This window comes from Taudactylus pleione, unplaced genomic scaffold (assembly GCF_031769625.1).
Source record: "Taudactylus pleione unplaced genomic scaffold, aTauple2 ptg000256l, whole genome shotgun sequence".
NCBI classification, from domain to species: domain Eukaryota; kingdom Metazoa; phylum Chordata; class Amphibia; order Anura; family Myobatrachidae; genus Taudactylus; species Taudactylus pleione.
In genome coordinates this window covers 2,917,925-2,939,553 of record NW_028284658.1, presented here as the reverse complement: position 1 = coordinate 2,939,553, position 21,629 = coordinate 2,917,925, and the positions used below count along the sequence as shown (strand labels likewise).

The 21,629-nt window shown below is 44.8% G+C and overlaps 1 protein-coding gene across 2 annotated transcripts in view; it reads left to right on the top strand.

Moving 5' to 3' along the window:
• VSTM2L (V-set and transmembrane domain containing 2 like) overlaps positions 1–21,629 on the top strand; it is a 97,274-nt gene that overhangs the window by 57,088 nt on the left and 18,557 nt on the right. The window lies entirely within an intron of this gene.

Genomic DNA, 21,629 nt, shown 5'->3' with positions numbered 1-21,629 from the left:
CTCCCACTCCCATAGTATACATCATTACTGTTCCCAATCCCATAGTAATGTCAATACTTCTCCCACTCCCATAGTATACCTCATTACTGTTCCCAATCCCATAGTAATGTCATTATTTCTCCCACTCCCATAGTATACCTCATTACTGTTCCCAATCCCATAGTAATGTAATTACTTCTCCTACTCCTATAGTATACCTCATTATTGTTCCCAGTCCCATAGTAATGTAATTACTTCTCCTACTCCTATAGTATACCTCATTACTGTTCCCAGTCCCATAGTAATGTAATTACTTCTCCTACTCCTATAGTATACCTCATTACTGTTCCCAATCCCATAGTAATGTAATTACTTCTCCTACTCCTATAGTATACCTCATTACTGTTCCCAATCCCATAGTAATGTAATTACTTCTCCTACTCCTATAGTATACCTCATTACTGTTCCCAATCCCATAGTAATGTAATTACTTCTCCTACTCCTATAGTATACCTCATTACTGTTCCCAGTCCCATAGTAATGTAATTACTTCTCCTACTCCTATAGTATACCTCATTACTGTTCCCAGTCCCATAGTAATGTAATTACTTCTCCTATTCCTATAGTATACCTCATTACTGTTCCCAATCCCATAGTAATGTAATTACTTCTCCTACTCCTATAGTATACCTCATTACTGTTCCCAGTCCCATAGTATACATCATTACTGCTCATTAAAGTTCCCATACTGCTCCCACTCCCATAGTGTACAGTACATCATTACTGCTCCAATAGTATACATTTTCTACTGTCACTTCCATAGTATACATCATTATTGCTCCTACTCCCATAGTATACATCATTACTGCGCATTAATGTTCCCAATCCCATAATATCTAGATTACCCCTATTTGTTGAATACACAAAAGATTACATAAACTCTTTTACAAGTGCTAAAGGAGTTATGCATCGTTGTTAAATTGGGCCCTGAATCTTATGTCTATCCCACCTACTTATGCTGGACATACACTGTCAGATAAAATGTCTGTCAGACCGACAGACATTTTATCTGACAGCCAGATATTGTGGCCATAGACTGTGAGATATGTCAGTGTATGGCCACACAGTATCTGGGTTTCTCCCTTGGGCAGGAGATATTACCCCATTATTCCCTTGTGAGGGAACAGGGGAAATGTCGGTTGTTTGCGGCAATGCAGGGGCGTATCTATAATGGGTGCATGGTGTGCGGGGAGCACAGGCATCTGGGTCCAGGGGGGCCTGCACCCATAATATGGCCGCCCTGGCCATTTTCCCGGTGACCTGTGCAGACACTATAGACTCTAGGCACACTCTAGTGCCCAGAGTCTATAACTCTGGCGCTGGCCGCGCACAAATCAGTGCGCTGCCGGGCGGAGAGGAGGGGGCCTGTGTCGGAGACTGCACACGGGCCCCCTCCTCTCTAGAAATGCCCCTGTGGCAGTGTATACACTGCAAGATGCGGACGACCAATTATCTGATTTATTAGACATGCTGGACGATTTGGCATGTCTGACCGACTAATAATTAGTGATCGGTGGTGCAAATACACTATACAATGATGTGGCCGATATCCGCCGGATCGGTCAGATAATTATATAATGTATGACCAGCATTAATTTATACTTGATACATGTTTCCCTTGTGTGTAGTTATTCTATACTTCCTCTTGTCTCTCCCTGCCCTTTCCTCATTCTCTGAACTTGGGCATCATATGCAAGTAATGTTGGTTGCACCACTTGTCATTTTGTGTGATGCATAAAGTGGCCTTTGGTAAGTGTAACAACCCAAATATACTTTTGATTTCCGGACTGCACATGCACCAGGGCCACAGTGCGCATGTGCAGCAATGTTACTGCGACACTGGTCCATGCAGCAGGGCTGACATGCTGCAGGCATTTGGGGGAGGAGATGGGGAGCGTTCCTCAGAAAGGAGGCATGTCATCTCCTTTTGGAGGCATGCCAAAGCTAATGGCTACTTCATCGGACACAGTTTTACTGGCCCTGTACAGTTTTGCCGGACTACCTGAGTAACCCGAGGGTTACTAAGATGTCTGATACCTTTACCGATGGTCACGATGTTGTTCTGATGCTGCATCTTTGGATGCAGCAGCGGATCTGATAAGCCAGCAGTGGACGTCCTTTTACATAAGACACCTCCTGTGACTTTTGCATATTGTCACAAGGACACAGTAGTGGTGACATTTGTGTCCACCTCTGAATCAAGTCCTCTGACAGATTGTCAACAAAATTTACCAAAAGACTTTAGGCGACCACACACTGTTAGATATTTTGCACGATTTGCCGATTTCTACGCATCAGAATGGCAAATCGTGCAAAATATGTGGACACTCACGATGCCAATGCGCGTACCCGGGGGCTGTACATCACATCTGCAGATCTTCCCTCCTGTTGGTAAGATCTGTCAATCTCGTTAACGATACACTGGAAATAGTTAAGGACGCACCATAGGTCGTCAGTAGATCGTTTGAACACTTTATGCACGATATCGTCATTCCAGGACTTCCAGGGAGCTGCCAGGGAGTTCAAGGGAAATCGTTGACAACATTGCATCGTATGTGAGTCATTCTGTGTGTGGGCACCTTAAGGGTTTGATTTAGAGATGCCCTCAAAGTCGATGTTATAGACAGTGGAGCGATTTTTTTTCAACTGCACATGCACCAAAGCTGTACAGCGCACATACAGCAATTGGTTAGCGATTGCGGTCGCACAGAGAATTTATTCGTAAAGTGACTGACATGTAGTCAGCGTTTTGGGGAGCTAACGGGGGATGCTAACAAAAATGTAGGCGTGTCAGGACTGTTTTCTGAGTGTGCACTAGTAGTGAGCCTCTGTAAATTCGTACGCAGGTGGAGAGGTCTTGGCGTATTAGACGCTCATTCTGAGACAGCTGGTTGTTGGTCAGAGTTTGATGTTTTCGCTTTGTACATAAGCAGAAAATGTGAGATGCCAGAGAAGGGCGTTTCTGTGCACAAGATGGCGGCTGAGTAATTAGCATATTTTTGCAAGTCCACTGCATATGGGGTTGCAGTAGTGACGTGCAGTGTATGCATCTATGATTCAAGCCCTAAGTAATCCCAAACCCAAAAATAAGGTATTGACACTGAATTGAGTTATTAAAACTCACTACTCACCATTAATTAAATAACAAGGCCTACTTAACAAATAAGTACAGTCACACACTTTATTTTTTTTAAATAAGCATCTGCAAAAGCATGTGCATTAGCGGGCCAATAGCATGCTTACATAACTAATATGTTTATGCTAAACTATATACAGTCAGGTGCATAAATATTGGGACATTGACATAATTTTCATATTTTGGCCTCTATTCACCACCACAATGGCTTTGAAATTAAACAAACAAGATGTGCTTTAACTGCAGACTTTCAGATTTAATTTGAGAGTAATTACATCCAAATCAGGTGAACGGTGTAGGAATTACAACGGTTTCTATATGTGCCTCCCACTTTTTAGGGGGCCAAAAGTAATGGGACTATCAACTCAAAAGCTATTTCATGGACAGATGTGGGCTATTCCCTCATTATTTCATTATCAATTAAGCAGGTAAAAGGTCTGGAGTTGATTCTAGGTGTGACATTTGCATTTGGAATCAGTTGCTGTCGACTCTCAATATGAGATCCAAAGAGCTGTCACTATCAGTGAAGCAAGCCATCATTAGGCTGAAAAATCAAAACAAACCCATCAGAGAGATAGCAAAAACATTAGGAGTAGCCAAATCAACTGTTTGGAACATTCTTAAAAAGAAAGAACGCACTGGAGAGCTCAGCAACACCAAAAGACCCGGAAGACCACGGAAAACAACTGTGGTGGATGACAGAAGAATTATTTCCCTGGTGAAGAAAAACCCCTTCACAACAGTTGGCCAAATCAAGAACACTCTCCAGGAGGAGAGAATCAAGAGAAGACTTCACAAGAGTGAATATAGAGGGTTCACCACAAGATGTAAACCATTGGTGAGCCACAAAAACAGGAAGACCAGATTAGAGTTTGCCAAACAACATCTAAAAAAGCCATTACAGTTCTGGAACAACATCCTATGGACAGATGAGACAAAGATCAACTTGTACCAGAGTGATGGGAAGAGTAGAGTATGGAGAAAGAAAGGAACTGCTCATGATCCAAACATACCACCTCATCAGTGAAGCATGGTGGTGGTAGTGTCATGGTGTGGGCATGTATGGCTGCCAATGAAACTGGTTCCCTTGTATTTATTGATGATGTGACTGCTGACAAAAGCAGCAGAATGAATTCTGAAGTGTTTCAGGCACTATTATATGCTCATATTCAGTCAAATGCTTCAGAACTCATTGGACGGCGCTTCACAGTGCAGATGGACAATGACCCGAAGCATACTGCAAAAGCAACCAAAGAGTTTTTTAAGGCTAAAAAGTGGAATGTTATGCAATGGCCAAGTCAATTCCGTGACCTGAATCCGATTGAGCATGCATTTCACTTGATGAAGACAAAACTGAAGGGAAAATGCCCCAAGAACAAGCAGGAACTGAAAACATTTGCAGTAGAGGCCTGGCAGAGCATCACCAGGGATGAAACCCAGCGTCTGGTGATGTCCATGCGTTCCAGGCTTCAGGCTGTAATTGCCTGCAAAGGATTTGCAACAAAGTATTAAAAAGTGAAAGTTTAGATTTAGGATTGTTTCGTTTGTCCCATTACTTTTGGCCCCTTAAAAAGTGGGAGGCACATATAGAAACCGTTGTAATTCCTACACCGTTCACCTGATTTGGAAATAATTACCCTCAAATTAAATCTGAAAGTCTGCAACTAAAGCACAACTTGTTTGTTTCATTTCAAAGCCATTGTGGTGGTGAATAGAGGACAAAATATGAAAATTCTGTCAATGTCCCAATATTTATGCACCTGACTGTATGTCCAGCTCATGCCTTTACTGTCATTTAGAAAAAGATGACATTGCTTATGCTGGACATACACTATACAATTATCTGTCAGATATCTGTCCAATCTGGCTGGTTGGAATGAAAACCTGGTATTGTATGGGAGCAAATGACAGTCGATTATATGGTTTCAAACACTGCAAAACAGACAAAAACGATTGTTCAAACTGGTTACATTTTTTTTATTTAACCAATTTGGCTGAATGTCCATTTTTGTCTATTTTCCAGTGTTTGTGAACAAATGTTTGATTGTCATTTGCTCCCATACATTACCAGGTTTTCATTCCAACCAGCCAGATTGGACAGATATCTGACAGATAATTGTATAGTGTATGCCCAGCATTAGGAGAGTGGTGACTGCCTTACTTCATTCTAGAGCAGTGGAAAGACAGAGCTTTTGAGAGAATTGGCAGGGAAATTTTCTAGGTAACAGACTACTGAATTATGGATTCATAGGGGCATATTCAATTGGGTGTGTGAATAGCAAAAATCCCGCATTTTTTCAATTTAGAACCCTGGGAGTTTTTTTCCCATCCACCTCCAGAGCAAGTATGATTTTTTCTAAATTCGTTATTTTTTGGGAAAATAACCAATTTGCTTAATTAGTCCTTAATTACTTACCTTCTGCAGTGCTGTCTTCTGCATCTTCTTGCCAGGTCCTCTGCTGCAGGGTGGGTATGTCAGTGTGTGTAAGCGTTTGTTAGTGCTTGTAAGTGTGTGTGTGGCCCCCGGTGTGTGTGCCCCCCCCAGTGTCTGTGACCCCCCCCGGAATGGCCACTGGGAGAACTACATCTCCCAGCAGCCCTTGCCCCTCCCAGAGTGAATATAGAGGGGACGCCACCGGGAGCCGAGGAGACCACCAGAGACACCCGGCCAGGTAAGTGCAGAATATTTTTTAAAAAAATTTACGAGACACTGGGTTTTCAGAGCTGAAAAGCCCGAAACCACTTTTTTTTTAAAAAATAATTTGTTTATTGAAATATATATATTTTTTTAACGCAGTATACAAAATTCCGTATAAAATACAACATGAGGGGAATAAGGGCCAGTAGGGCACAATCAGCTGCACAGTAAAACTGAGAAATAATCCAAAGTAGAGAGTAATACAGAAATAGAAGATGTGAATAAGTGAATGGCTAGAGTGACGGAGGAAAATCTCTCAAATATAGTGGTAATCTTATTGCTGACCTAAAAATTAAAACTATGTAAAGGTGGAGGGTGATTAGTGTGGAATAGGAAGAGAGCAGGAGTGAAGATATAGAGTGAGAGGGGAGAGGGAGGGTAGAGGGGGCCAGTCGGTGTGAGTCGCCATAGTCCAAATATCCAGAACAAACAAAGAGCTAAATCGTGTTTAACGGTGGCTCGGTCTCAAAGTGAATGGTCCATGGAGTCCAGACCTTGATTAGATGGTTTGGGGTGTCGTGTAATACAGAGGTGATCCTTTCCATTCTGTAAACGGACCAGATCGCATTAATAGTAACTGAGAGGGAGGGAGGAGAGGATGATTTCCATTTGGAGGTAATGTGGCATTTAGCTGCATTCAGAATATGTTTCATTAGCTTTTGAAGTGGGCGTGGAGCCTGTGGTATGGGCCGGGATAACAAAGAGTGAAGCGGAGAGTTAGGCATTGAAATGCCAGTAATAGACTTAATTAAGTCATGAAGTTTTCTCCAGAAGGGTTGAATGTGAGGGCAGGACCACCAAATGTGCAGCAAGGTTTCTCGTTGGCCACACAAGCGCCAACATAAATCTGAAGTGGAAGGATAAATTGCATGTAGACGGGTAGGAACCATGTACCAACGAAAGTAGACTTTGTAAGTGTTTTCCTTTATTCTTACAGAGATAGAGCTCTTGGCAATCTCCAACCCAATTTCGGACCACTCCTCAGGGGTCAAAGTCTCGCCTGTGTCAAGTTCCCAGGAGAGCTCGTGGGCCTCCTTTTGGAGGTTGGCTGTCTGATAGTAGCAACTTAATAATGGTTGAGATAAGACCCCTAGGGGCTCGAGAGTGCCTACATAAAGATTCTATGGGAAGACAAGTGATGGGTGGAGAGTTTGTCGAGAGGGAGTGATAGATATGGCGAATTTGAAGGTATTGATAAAAAAAACTTTATGTGGGATGGAGAACCGAGTCTGTATACTAGCAAAATCAGGAAAGGTACGCAATGGAGCAATATCGAGAGGAAAGAGGATGTTTTGACAGGTCCAGGAATGGAATAAATGGTGATTGATACCAGGGGGAAATGCAGGGTTGTTCCAGAGGGGGGTTAGTAATGGATGGAGAGAGCAAAGACTATAAAATTTAGTGCAAAAGCCCCATATGCGTATAGTGTAATGGATAGTCGGCAACAAAGTAACGGAGGTGGGGCGATTTTTAGGTGAGCACTATAGAAGGCTGGATGGGGAGTAGACCCATAAAATATCGGCCTCTATAGTAGTCCAAACCCTTTCTGCAGGAGGGGCATACCACTGTATACACAGGGCAAGATGCACTGCCCAAAAATATTTAATGAGGTCAGGAACCCCAACACCTCCGGATGTGTGGTGTTTCTGAAGGAGGCGCAGCTTGACCCGTGGTTATTTTCCCGCCCAGATAAAATCTAAGAGGTTTCTTTGAAGGTGTCTCAGTGTCTTCACAGGGATAGATATCAGGAGTGTCTGCCAAAGATAAAGAAGACGGGGTAAAATGTTAATTTTAACTGCTGCCATGCGACCGAACCAAGATATGAATTGTTTATTCCAAACAGAGAGATCAGCTCTGATAGAGGAAAACAACCGAGGGAAGTTGGCTGCATATAATTCTAATATGATCTAGTGAGATAAACCACTAAGTATTTAAGTTTGTGAGGCTGCCATTGGAATGTGTAATGTTGCTGGAGAAATGTGAGGTCTGCTAAGGGAATATTAAGATCCAATATTTCAGATTTGTCGGCATTGATTTTGTAGTTAGAGTATCGGCCATAGGAATCTATTTCTTCAAATAAGCTGGGAAGTGAGTGTCGAGGGTCAGTTAAAGTCAGGATCACATCGTCAGCGTATAGTGCTATTTTGTGATCCAATCTGCCAACGGTGACACCTGAGATGATGTTGTTTAATCTGATTCTGGCAACTAGTGGTTCCATCACCAGAGCAAATAGGAGGGGAGAAAGTGGACATCCTTGACGTGTGCCATTGCCGATGGTGAAAGCTTCAGAGGATAGGCCATTCACCAGTACCGAAGCAGAGGGATTACGGTATAATGAAGAGATGCCATTAAAAAAGATACCTCGAAGCCCATACATAGAAGGGTTTGATGTATAAAAGGCCAGGCTACTTTATCAAAGACTTTTTCGGCATTGAGAGCCACCACCAGTGCCGACAAAGAGCATTTCTGTGTGAGGTGAATAAGATCAATGAGACTACGAGTATTGTCTGCAGCTTTTCTATAGGGGATAAACCCCCACTTGGTCCGGGTGAACCAGGGAGGGTAAGAGTGGAGCCAAATGGATAGCTAGTATTATGTCGACGTTTAGAAGGGAGATCGGCCTATAATTACCCATTTCCAGAGGGTCACGATCCTGTTTAGGGATCACAATAATGTTAGCCCTGGTGGTGGCTTCTCCAAGCGAATTACCCTCTAAGATTGAGTTAAATAAAGATCAAAGCATAGGGAGTAGATGCTCAGATAGCTTTTTGTAATAGAGACTAGTAAAACCATATGGACCTGGTGCAGCAGTGCGACGGAGTTAATTAATGGCCTCAGTTACTTCTTCTTCTGTAATGGGGGAATTAAGTGCGGTAAGTTGAGCCATATACAATTTAGGAAGAGAGCAAGAGCTTAGGTACTGGTGAATAGCGTCTCCCGAAGGGGGGGGGGTGTTATTAGGGAGAGTAGATGAGAGGTTATAGAGTGATGCATAAAAGTTGCAAAATTGTTTAGCCATCTCCTGGAGGTCATAGGTACTTAAACCATCTTGACACTTCAAGGCATGTATACGATTACAGGTGCATTTGGCACGGAGCCTGTGCAATAAAAGTGAGTCTGCTTTATTGGATTTTTTCATAAAACTGCTGTCAGACCCAAAGAAGTGTGTTTGCAGCTTTTTTAGATAGAATTTATGAAAGTTGACCTTTGGTAGCGAGGATTTTCAAATATGTACGTTTCTTGGGGTTACATTGATGGAGTTGAGTCAGGGAAGTGAGAGCATGTTCAAGTTCCGAAATATGTGCAATTTCAGCTTTCCGTTGGACATACTAATAAGGTGTCCACAGTTAGCTTTATGGGCCTCCCAGAGGGTAGAGTGAGTTATGTCAGGAGTAGCGTTGATGGTATAATAGTCAGTCCGTGCTTTTTTGAGGTCATCTAAGTTGGATTTTTTTAACAATAACGAATCATTGCAACGCCAATGACTGGTGGGACTGGGCGATTGTGGGACGGTTACTTCTATTTCCACTGCCGAGTGGTCGGACCAAGAAATGGGGAGTGTTTGAGCACCAAGGAGTATCTGAGTGGATGCAAGGTCTACAAAGAAATAATCAATGCGCGTGTGTGACCGGACGCCTTTCGCCTAGGCCGTCCCTGGTCACGGGTTAGCGCTTTTGGACTCCCACTCACCGTCAGTGACCACCTGTCACTGACTCCGCCCACTGCGCCGTGGGCGTGTAACGATGCTGCCACCACCAAACTCTACCATCGGCGTTTGGAACCGCTTATTAGGTACACCCAGGCTCCTGCCTTGGAACCTGGAACCGCTTCTGCTGCGTATGCGTTTGATTAACTGCAGACACACCTCCTGTTTGGTGTCGGTTGTTCCCACCTGATCCCTCGCAATGGACCAGGTCTGCACGGTAGCTGGCAGAGGGCTTGAACTTGGAGACACGGAGCTCTTACCCAGAACAGCAGGAGAACGGAATAGCGTTTTTGCGCAATTCTGTTGGTCGCAAGATTGAGGCAATTGATAAAGGCAAACGGTGTTTATTTGCTCAATGTCTTAAAGAAGACCCTCCCTTCCGTCTGAAGGGGAATATCACACAGAATCAAACAGCAATTCTCCACAAAGGATTTCCAAAGATGTACCACATACAGGAATCTTATCAGCAGCTCTTCTCCTCATAGAAGTTACAGGGTTGTACACCATACAGGGCTCACAGTCCCTCTTTTTATGTCATTCTTACACACAACATCACAGGGGGGCAAATCCACCCTGTGCTCCTTCTAGCCAATCATTCTATCTCAGAAAATATAAATTAACAACATATTACATTTCAAAGGAGTCTCTCAATATCCTCCTTCCTAATCCACCACACAAACTGATTTATCATACATTATACTGTCTCCTAAAATGTTGGTATAACATGTCACAGGATATGGTAAATGACATTCATCCTTATCAGTTTGGCATTTCCAACCTTAACACATTCAGCTTTTAGAAGTGGCATCCAAAAGGATCTCCTTAAAAACAAATTGTCTTTTCAAAAAGAAGTTCTGTATCTGAAGTGTTTGGCTATATGACACCATTCACACCTTCACACAGAAACCTTCCAGCCAGAGGTCACTTGTAATGCACTTCAAAGAAAGCTTAGTTACACAATGGCTCTGGCCATTATCATAGGTCAGGATGATTAACATATCACTTCCTATGTCAGGAGGTGAGAAGGTCTCATAACCATTTCACTTATAGCTACAGCCTTCTAAAACAACTTATACATTCCTTATAAGTGCATTTTCTCTACAAAATATACATGTAAACCATATAGTGCATAGCCTATTAAATATACGTTGCTTCATGCACTAATGCATTGCAGCAATACATATATACTTTGATACAGTTTATTATAAACCATGTGCAGTGTCCCTTTACACTGTCCTTTTAAAAATGACGGCACAGCACAAGGGTTAACCCTTTCAGTGCTGTGGCAGCCATTAACCCCGTGTGGCCTGCCTCCGGTCACAGCGTGTATAAATCGTGGGGAGGGGAATAGTGAGTATAACCTCTTCCTGAGGGGTATAAGACCCGCCATGCATCATAAAGATCATGGAGAGAAAGCTGTGAAAGGAGACTTTTTGAAAGTTTAGCATGGGCTGGGAGGGAGTCACCTCTGCGGGATGTATCCAGGGAGGGCTTGAGAGTGGCGTTAAACTCACCTCCTATAATTGTAAGACACTTTGGAAGATGAGCTAGTTGGCTAAAGAAAGAGGAGTATAGGGCACCCTGCTGCACATTTGGGGCATAAATGGAGACAAGTATAATGGGAGTTTGATTATAAGTGCTGGTAAGTATGATGAAGCGACCATGTGGATCAGTGATGGAATCCTGGATAACCATAGGGAGGTCACGGTGTAACATAATAGCAGTGCCTCTGCGTTTGGCTGACATGAAGGAATAATAAACATGGGGATATTGTTTACATGTTAGGGAAGGATGGGGGGCTTTCAGGTGGGTCTCTTGCAGCATGACAAGGTCAGGCTTGCGCCATGAGAAATATTGGATATCCGTGGTATGTTTAGTTGGGGAGTTGAGGTCATTGACATTAAGAGTAAGGATCTTTAATTTCATGGTGGATAAAAGAGGTTTGAGCAGAAAAGAGATATGGAGACCCGCGACCACTTTTTTTTTTTTATTGGATACCACGGGTATTGGGAGCACACATACCTACGGTATTCCAAAATTGGGTGCGAGGGGTGCAAGGTTTTTTCCTTGCTAAACCTCACACCCAATTGAATATGCCCCATTGTCAACAATAGTTATCTCAGCTGAATCAAGATAAATCAGTCTATATAAACATAAGAACGGATGGAATGTGTATATGTTCACAAAATAAATGTATTAACCAGTATGAATATCCCATGTTATTGTAAATACTTTGACATGAGTTAAAAAAATATAACAATAAAAACTCTAACAATAAAATAAAATATTAAATATTAAATCACACTGTTGCATAAGAATATAGTAATGTTGCTAATCACTATGATCCGTCACAAATGGATACATATGGTATTAGTTAAATAGTACAGTCCAGAACTGAAAGGCTTTCCTGCAAGCGGAGCTGTTCACACTTCCACAGATATATATTGAAGCTAATTTATTAGTAGGTGAAAAACAGGATGATACTGATCATCTATAAACTGATGGTAAATTCAAATAAATGTTAGATCATTAACTTCAGCCTTTTGACAGTATCTGTATTTCTGCTCACAAGCACTTGTTTGATCCCAAAGATGTTTTTGATCAGCCTTGCGCTGTAATATATTATATATACACACAGATTGGTCCATCAGAGTGTTTCTCCCATGTTAAAGCTCAAACCACAGTGAGTGATTGAACACAGTAACCACTCGGCCAAGCATATAATTATTACAGCCACAAGCAGATCGTATATCCTAATAGCCGACCGTGTTCTCATAATGTGAACTGTATGTACTCACGGACTGTTGATAGAACAACTGGGGGGCCCCCTGTTCTCTGTGGTCCGGAGTCCCGTGTATTCAGCTGGGATATTTGAAAAGGCCAAGCCGGATGCTGCTGGTATATTAGCTGTTCGACGGGATCCGGAGTGTGGACGTTAGTGGAACATTAATCCATGCAGTAAGGCAACAGTGTAGCAAGGTAGGTTTGAAAAAGCGTCCTGCTGTTGCCTTTACTAAGCATTTAATGAAATGCTACTTATGTTATATTTATATTACCTGTTACATATACTGACACCTCTGTAGCTCACAAGCAACTCTTCCACTTGAACCAATGTTTTCAAATCAAGTTTTGCTCATGAAGAGCATTAGAAAACAGCAATTCAAGTAGGGAAAGCAGCACTGATGAGCTATAGTGGCGTCTTGGTAATTAAACCTAAAAATATATAATCATTCAACAGTATTCATTTAAATAGATTACATTTAAATTAAAAGAAAGCACATCAGATATCACAGCTATTTTTTGTTCAGAAAAATAAATGAAAATATTAATATATTAAAATACTAAATATACATTTATATGGATAATTGTTTTTCTTCTGTACATTCTCTATTTGTCTTTTGTTGTTATTGCTTTAAATTGTCTCTTCTCCATCTCCTGGGTGATTCTCTTCCAGTTGTTTTGTTTATGGTCCATTACCAACTGTAAGGGCTAAATTTACTAAGAATCGAGTTTGGTCGACTTTTGTTTTTTTTTTAAACACTCTTTACTTCTCCGAAATTCCAGTGAGTTTTTAGTTTTTCAACTCGTAAATTTACTAAGAAGTGAGTTTAGCTGAAAGTGAGTTTTCCGATGATGAAGTAGATCGAGATTTCTTCCCCTAGTTGTGAGTTTAGATGAGATTACTCACCCGAGATTGCATTGTTTTCTCTCTGCCAAACTCACCCGAACAAGCAGCCTGCACATATCAGTGAGATATGTGAAGACTGCTTGTGTTATACCTGTAAAAAACGGGTTAAAATATAATAAAAAAAATTACGTAGGGTGCCCCCTAAAAGCATAACCATCCCCGGACCTGTCAGCCAGTCCTGGTTCCTAAAATTATGGGGAACAAAACGAGTAGGGTTCCACCGTAATTTAGGTACCAGCACCAGGCTGCAGGGCCAGTCCTGGTTTTCAATATAAGGGGGGAAAAAATTGCATAGGGGTCCCCTTATATTTAAAACCAGCACCGGACCTCAACCGACCGGGGTGTAATGCCAAAGCCAGGAGACCCTATTACCGGGTCTCCAGGGCAAAAGCATTCTCACCCCAAGCCGGTCAGGATCTCAGGGGAGGTGGGGACCCCGAAAAAGGGTTCCCCCCTCTCCCGAAACCCCAGACTTGATCTGAAACCCAGGGCTCTTCCCCACACCCCTGGGCTGTGGGTACAGGGGTAATAAAGTGTAAGATCAAAGTAAACTATTGTATTTTACAGTGGAACTACAGGTGCCAGCATGCCTGCCCTTGGGCACTTGTGGAACTACAAGTGCCAGTAGGCGGCCGGCACCCGTACCTCCACTGTAAAATAAATAGTTAAACAAAGACAGTACACACACACCGTATACAGTAAAAAAAAGATCCTATACTCACCTCCATCCTTGCGCTGGTCTCCGTAAAATCCAGGATGGTCTTTGCAAAAAACACAAAAAGAGTACGCGATCCATATACTTACATTAGCAGTGTATGTGTGTGACCACATACACCACTATCCGGCTCCTGACTGATCAGTGAGAACTGTCAGTAGCCGCCAGCCAATCAGCAGCCGCTCTACAGTTAGCGGCTGCTGATTGGCTCCGGCTCCTGACAGTTCCCACATGGGCTGGTCAGTGTATCAGGAGCCGGAAGCCAATCAACAGCCACTAACTGTAGAGCGGCTGCTAATTGGCTGGCGGCTCTTGACAGTTCTCACTGATCAGTCGGGAGCCGGTTAGCGGTGTATGTGGTGTATTTCTACTGCAGGGTCCATAGGGTATCCACAGGATACCTTGGGGTATAGGTGATGACGTCAGTCTTCAGGCACCACAGAGTTAAAGTTTTCAGCCTCCCAGGATGCATCTGGGTCCCTCTCCTATACCCCGCCCCCGGGCCCAGGCATCTCAGTTTCGTCGGTGCCTGGCTCGGAGTCGGATGCACTGTGCAGAGGGGGACTATGAAGAGCCCCTGAAGTTTGTTTTAAAGGCAGCGCTGGCTGCACATCTGGGAGTACAGCATGGACAGTCAGTACTGACGTCCATGCTGTCTCCCCTACACCCCGCCGGTACCAGAACACCGGTACTGATCCGGGGATGCTGGTAGACATCTGGGGTCACGGCTAGCGGTGCCCCCAGATGTTTTGGACCATGGCCGGATCCAAGGGGATAGCAGGTAAGCAGCGGGGTCCCTCGGTGGGTCCCCGCTGGTCACATGGTCCTGAGTCCCCAGGCAGGGGGATCCCTGGGGACTGGCTGCAGCGTGGAGCCAGGCGACCAACCTGCGCTTCCACTACCCCCTGGGACAGCGGGCCGCTGCTGAGTGGCATGCGCTGCAGCATTCCAGGGGTTAAATGCAGGCCAGGGGAGCGCGCTTTCCCTTTGTCTCAGCCGGCGTCTCCCCTGCTGCACACAGCCTCTCTGCTCTGCCTGATTGGCCATAGTGTGTCAGCGCTCCTCCCCCAGGCCGGCCTCCTTCATCCTCTGCTCCTCGGTGGCCATCTTTGAAGCATGGTGAACGCTGCTGGAAGCCTGTGAGCAGTGGCATTGCGGTCTGAGTCCCCCAGCTTACCTCTCCTCCGTTTGTCAGAGGTCAGTGCATGCAGCGCTGAGTCCTACCAGCCTGAGGGTCTGAGTAGTGGAGAATCAGCGCTAATAGTGCAGGGATTTGTTTCTTCTGCATTGTATGTGACTAATCTGCTAGCCCTGCTGTCTGTACTTTCACTTTCTACTGTCAGCCTTATTACTGTCCCTGATCTTGCTCTGCTCAAAGCCCTTGCGGTGTGTGGTGTGCAGGGTGTTATTCACACTATGCCAATAAGTATAGGTGTGAGTGTCAGTGTCACATACTTACCATCATGTCTGAGACTGATTTTCCTCTCCAGTTCATGTGTACTAAATGTAACGTACCAATAGCAGATGGGGAGGGTAACGTGGAGGGGTTATGTCCCCAGTGCCTGGCACTGTCACGGCCGATTATGGTCCCGGTACAGGAACCTCCCTGGGCTTGTTTCGCTAAGGCGTTTACAACCCTTGTGGGCCAGCTAGCTCCGCCACCTGCGTTTACCCAGACGGGTTTGTCCCAGCGGTCAGTGGTGTCGTCACCCATGCGGGAGTTCCCGAGACAATTGATGGTACCCCACAGTCTCCCTGTCCCTTCCCAGGTTTCTCCGGAGCCTGCATGGGTTAATACTCTAACTACATCAGTTCAGCATTTGTCCGATGTTTTACAGGGGGAGTCTGTGTTGCGGCCTCATAATAGGCCGGTGGCGTCTTTATCTGCTGCTTATGGAGATGTCGATGAGACGTCAGATGGTGGGGAGATTCTGGATCTATCTGACCAAGAACCTCTCCGTACCAAACAGCCGGACGCGAAGTCCAGGGTGTTTATCCCTGTTCTTATTCGTGCTGTCCGCACGGCTTTAGTTATTGAGGATATTGATCCTTCGGTGGCCAATTTCAAATATGCCTTTTTTAAGGATATTAAGGGTGAGGCTACGGTGTTCCCTCTTTCTGATCAATTAGTGGATCATTTAGAGGAGGCGTGGAAAAATCCAGGTAAACGGTTTCAACCCCAGAGGCGCTTAGCCGTGGCTTATCTGTTTGCGGACAATTATTTTTCTACGTGGGAATCCCCTCCGCAAGTGGATTCACATGTCAGACGCCTAGTCAAAAGTGCCACGTTGCCTATGCCTTCGATGTCATCCTTGAAGGATGTCACTGACCGCAAGGTGGAGATCTGCCTCAAATCCGTTTATCCCCTTGCAGGGGGAGCATCCAGACCGGCTATGGCCGTGTGTTGGGTAGCCAGAGCTATGGAGCGCTGGGCGGATAATTTGGAAGCGTCTTTGGACTCTGACTGTTCGGCTGAACAGACCAGGTTGGTGGGCAATCTCTGAGACCTGGCCACTCACATTAATGCAGCGGCCTTAGATATTTGTATGCTCACCTCTAGGATCTCCTCTGCAGCCGTGGCTGCTCGTCGCACCTTATGGTTGCGTTCTTGGAAAGCGGACGCGGAGTCCAAAAAAAAAAGGGATTAGAAGGTCTGCCTTTCAATGGAGAGGTACTATTTGGTCCAGATCTGGACAAAATAATAGCTACGTTGGCAGCAGCAAAATCTGCATGTCTTCCGTCTGCTACGATTCCTTCTAGTGCTGGTGGGTCGTCCTTTCGGCCTCACAGGGCCCAAGGTAGGCCTAAAGCACAGTCCTTTCCACGGCAGGCTGTGACCAAGAAATTGTCCAAGTCCAAGAAACAGGTCTGGAGTACCAGACGTCCGGCTCCTAGGTCAGATGACAAACCTGCGGCCTGATGGTCCGGGCCTCCTTTTGGGGGATCCCAAAGTGGTGGGCCGCCTGCTTCAGTTCGCCCAGTGCTGGTCGAGGACTACGACAGACACTTGGGTTCAGGAGGTGGTCTCTCACGGGTATGCCCTCTCCTTTCGGCACAGACCTCCATCCCGGTTCTTTAGCACAGGCCTTCCGCTAGACCGGAGCAAAGCCTCGGAATAGCGGGAGGTTTTGCACACTATGCTCCAGGCCGGAGTTATAGTGCTTGTTCCAATTTCCCAGAGGGGCCTGGGTTTCTGTTCCAATCTATTTTTGGTGCAGAAACCCAATGGGTCTTACCGTCCAATACTAAACCTAAAGGCCCTCAACAAGTCCTTGAGGGTGCCTCTGTTTCGGATGGAGACCCTGCGGTCCATTATTCTGGCACTGGAACCTGGGCACTACATGGTGTCATTGGACATCCAGGACACTTACCTGCATGTACCTATTCTTTTGCGCCATCAGCAGTTCCTCAGATTTGCAATCTGCAACGAACATTTCCAGTTCCGGGCGCTGCCTTTTGGCCTGGTGACTGCTCCACGGGTATTCACCAAGGTCATGGCGGTCATGGGCGGCTCTCCTGCGGATGCAGGGAGTCCAACTGTTGCCTTATCTGGACGACCTCCTGTTGATAGCGGGGTCTCCAGAGCTTCTTTTACACCATCTGGATCTGACGATTGCGGTACTGCAACGTCGCGGCTGGTTGATAGACTGGCAGTAGTCCACTCTCACCCCGTTTCAGAGGATCCTGCACCTCGGGGCCTTATTGGACTCCAGGCAGCAGCGGATCTTTGTGACGGAGGAAAAGATCCTGTCCAGATGGAATGGATTGCCTCAGCGTCGCAAGTCCCAGACGATGGTGCTCACTCCGGAGGTTCGCCTGTCTCTAACCTGATGGTTACAGACGACCCACCTCAACAAGGGTCGCCTGTTCTGGGTGGCGAACTGGGTCCTGTTAACAACGGACGCCAGTCTCCGGGGCTGGGGAGCTGTCACGGGTCCACACTTGTTTCAGGGCAGGTGGACTCGGGCGGAAGCGGAGCTTCCAATACACATTTTGGTACTCCGTGCGGTGTTCAGAGCTCTCCAGCTGGCACAGCCGGTTCTCCAGGGTCACCCTGTGCAGGTCCAGTCGGACAACGCCACCACGGTGGCCTATTTAAACCAACAAGGAGGAACCCGAAGTCGGGCAGCACTCGCAGAAGTGTCCCGTATTCTGGTCTGGGCAGAGCGCAATCTCCCAGCAATATCAGCAGTGTTCATTCCGGGAGTCCTCAACTGGGAAGCGGAATTTCTCAGCAGGCAGGACGTGCATCCGGGAGAGTCGTCTTTACACCAGGACGTCTTTCAGAGTCTGGTTGACAAATGGGGTCTTCCAGAGATAGACCTCATGGCGTTCCGGCACAACAAAAAGTTGCCGGTGTACGGGTCTCAAACAAGAGACGAAAAGGCGCCTCTGGTGGATGCTCTGTCCGTCCAGTGGACATTCCAGTTTGCCTACCTTTTCTCTCCGTTTTCCCTTCTTCCGCAGGTAATACGGAAATTCAAACGAAAAGGAGGTATGCTATTGTTGGTAGCTCCCGAGTGGCCCAGACGGCACTGGTTTTTCCGACCCCCAGAGTCTGTCAGTAGACGTTCCTCGGAGGTTACCATTACGACCGGATCTGCTGTCACAGGGTCCTTGTCTTCACCCGGACCTGACTCGGCTGTCTTTGCCGGCGTGTCTGTTCAAACGGTCATGCTAAAGTCCAGAGGGTTTTCTGGCTCTGTGGTGCAAACCATGCTAAGAGCTCGTAAACCTTCCTCGGCAAGAATCTACCATCGTGTGTGGCATACTTTCTTCCGGTGGTGTAGACCTAGAGGGTATTCCCCTAGGGAGTTCCGCCTGTCTAGGGTGTTGGCTTTCCTACAGGCTGGACTGGATCATGGGCTTCACCTGGCTTCTCTGAAAGTGCAGGTGTCTGCCCTGTGAGTCTGGTTTCATCATAGGATTGCTGCGCTCTTTGATGTGCGCACCTTTATGCAAGGTGTTCTTCGCATTCAGCCACCTTTTTGTTCCACCGGTGGCGCCTTAGGATTTGGCTGTGGTCCTCAGAGTTCTCCAGGGACTGCCGTTTGAAACACTGGGCTCAGTGGACTTTAACTGGCTTACAGCTAAAACCATATTCCTTCTGGCCATTGCCTCGGCCAGAAGGGTTTCGGATTTAGGGGCTCTCTTTTGTAGACCCCCTTTTCTGATTTTTCATAGGAATAGGGCGGTGCTTCACACTCGTCCGGGATTCCTTCCCAAAGTGGTATCCAGTTTTCACATCAATGAAGAAATTGTTGTGCCGGCTTTCAATTCACCTGGACTTTCAGTGGGTGAAACCACTTTGGATGTTGTGCGGGCCTTAACGATTTATGTGGACCGCACTTCTTCGTTTAGGAAGTCGGACACCTTGTTTGTCCTCTATGGCTTCCGTAAAAAGGGTTGGCCTGCTTCAAAGCAGACTTTGGCAGGCTGGTTTCGTATGGCAATTTCAGAAGCTTATCTTCATAAAGGTCTTTTAGTTTCCTCCTCTGTGAGGGCTCATTCCACTAGGTCTGTGGGTCCTTCGTGGGCAGCTAGACGTGGTGCCTCTGCAGTTCAGATCTGCAAGGCTGCTACGTGGTCTTCTGTCCATACCTTTGTGAGATATTACGCTTTTGACACCTTTGCCTCTCAGGATGCTTCCTTCGGGCGGCGGATTCTCCTCTCAGCACAGGAGCGTCCCCACCCTTGAAGGATACTGCTTTGGGACATCCCCAAGGTATCCTGTGGATACCCTATGGACCCTGCAGTAGAAAATAAGAGATATGGTAAGAACTTACCCTTGTTATCTCTATTTCTACTAAGTCCATAGGGTTCCACAGGACTCCCGCCCTGTCGCACCTGTACTGCAGATGGGCTTTATTCTGGTCACCGGTTTTTCCGTCTCCCTATGGTGAGAATGTGATGCTTGTGAGTGTCCAGATCTTTCTTCTCTCTCTTTCTTCTCCTCCTCCGGCCTATGGCTTGTGACGTAACTGAGATGCCTGGGCCCGGGGGCGCACCTATACCCCAAGGTATCCTGTGGAACCCTATGGACTTCGTAGAAATAGAGATAACAAGGGTAAGTTCTTACCATATCTCTAATTTTTTGCTATCTCACACGAGTTTTAACAGTGAAAAGAGAGAACTCTCTTCCAAACTCACTCCAATTTGTCTTTATTAAATTTGCGAGTTGAAAAACATACCTAAACTCACATGAGATTGCAATCTCACACAAACTTGATTCTTAGTAAATTTACCCCTAAGTGTGCCCGGTATATATATATATATATATATATATATATATATATATATATATATATATATATATATATGATACTCCGAGGTTCAAATCTTGGATGAGACACATGTATATTGACAGAGACGCTACTATTTTGACAAATGAAGCTATTATTTATTTAAATGATCTGGCAGAAGGGGCCCATCATGTGCACACATTATACACTGTGTTAGCAGCCATGTCACACAGATGTGCAGTATTTGTCCTACAGGACCCTTATAGGCCAATGGTGACCTGTAGGACTAATTCTGCACCACTATTTGTGATATGTTAGTAAAAGCAACAAGAATTAAAAGTGATTTGGTTCCCTAAAGAAATTACGGTTAAAAGAGTAAAGAAGACTACATATAATTACTGTAAACAGGTCCAATCAGAGGATAAAGACCCATATAAAGCAAATCTAAAAGAGACAAAACATACAATTACACATACAAAAGCGCAAAAACAAAGAAATACATCACATACAAAAGCTCAAAAACAAGAAAATACATCACAGTTGGTAGAAAAGGGTGGCAAAATGTTCTTTAGATACATTAGTTAAAGTAAAAACAGGCAGGAATAAAAAAAAAAAGCTGGAGGAATTGATATGTTGTAAAAGAACACGATGTAGAACACTGGCAAAATAATTATTTTTGCACTAAATTTCCTGTTGAAAATTCAAAGGTTTTACCTACTCTAGTGAGGAAGAGGAACGGTTTACTATTGTAGTGCAAACAGATATTTACTACAGAAGAGGTGTTATTAAAAGTTGGTCATCCTATGGGTCCAGATGCTATATATCCAAAAGTATTATTAGAACTAAGCATAGTGTCTGCAGTGCCATTAACAAAATCTTTTAACCAGTTATTGCTGGCAGGTATAATTCAATGTTATTGGTAAATTCTTCAACTACACAAAAAGCAGTAGGGAAAAATATGATGACTATAAACCTGTGAATCTCACATTGTAGGCAAATCATAGAATCACAAAAAACAAATAAAAACATTGTTGTCTAATTAGAGTCAGATAAAGTCAAATAATTTAAGAATTAAAGAATCATGGATTTGCTGCTGGGATATCATGCCAAACAAATGTAGTAGATATTTGTTGAGTCCGTAATTAAAGTGGCCACTCAGGGTGGTACAGTAGTTATAGCTTTTTAGATTTTGGCAATGCATTTGGTTGGGTTGCTGTTATTAGGAGTGATATGCACAGTCACACATCGTGACTGCACACAGACGCTAATTGTATTTATGTTTAACAGTTCTATCTTTAACAGAGATCTAGTAGGCTTCTACTTCACTCTGGGCATAGTTTTACTAATGACAGAGAATATGAAACCATGGTTACAAAACAGTGTTAAAGCAGAGACATTGTACATT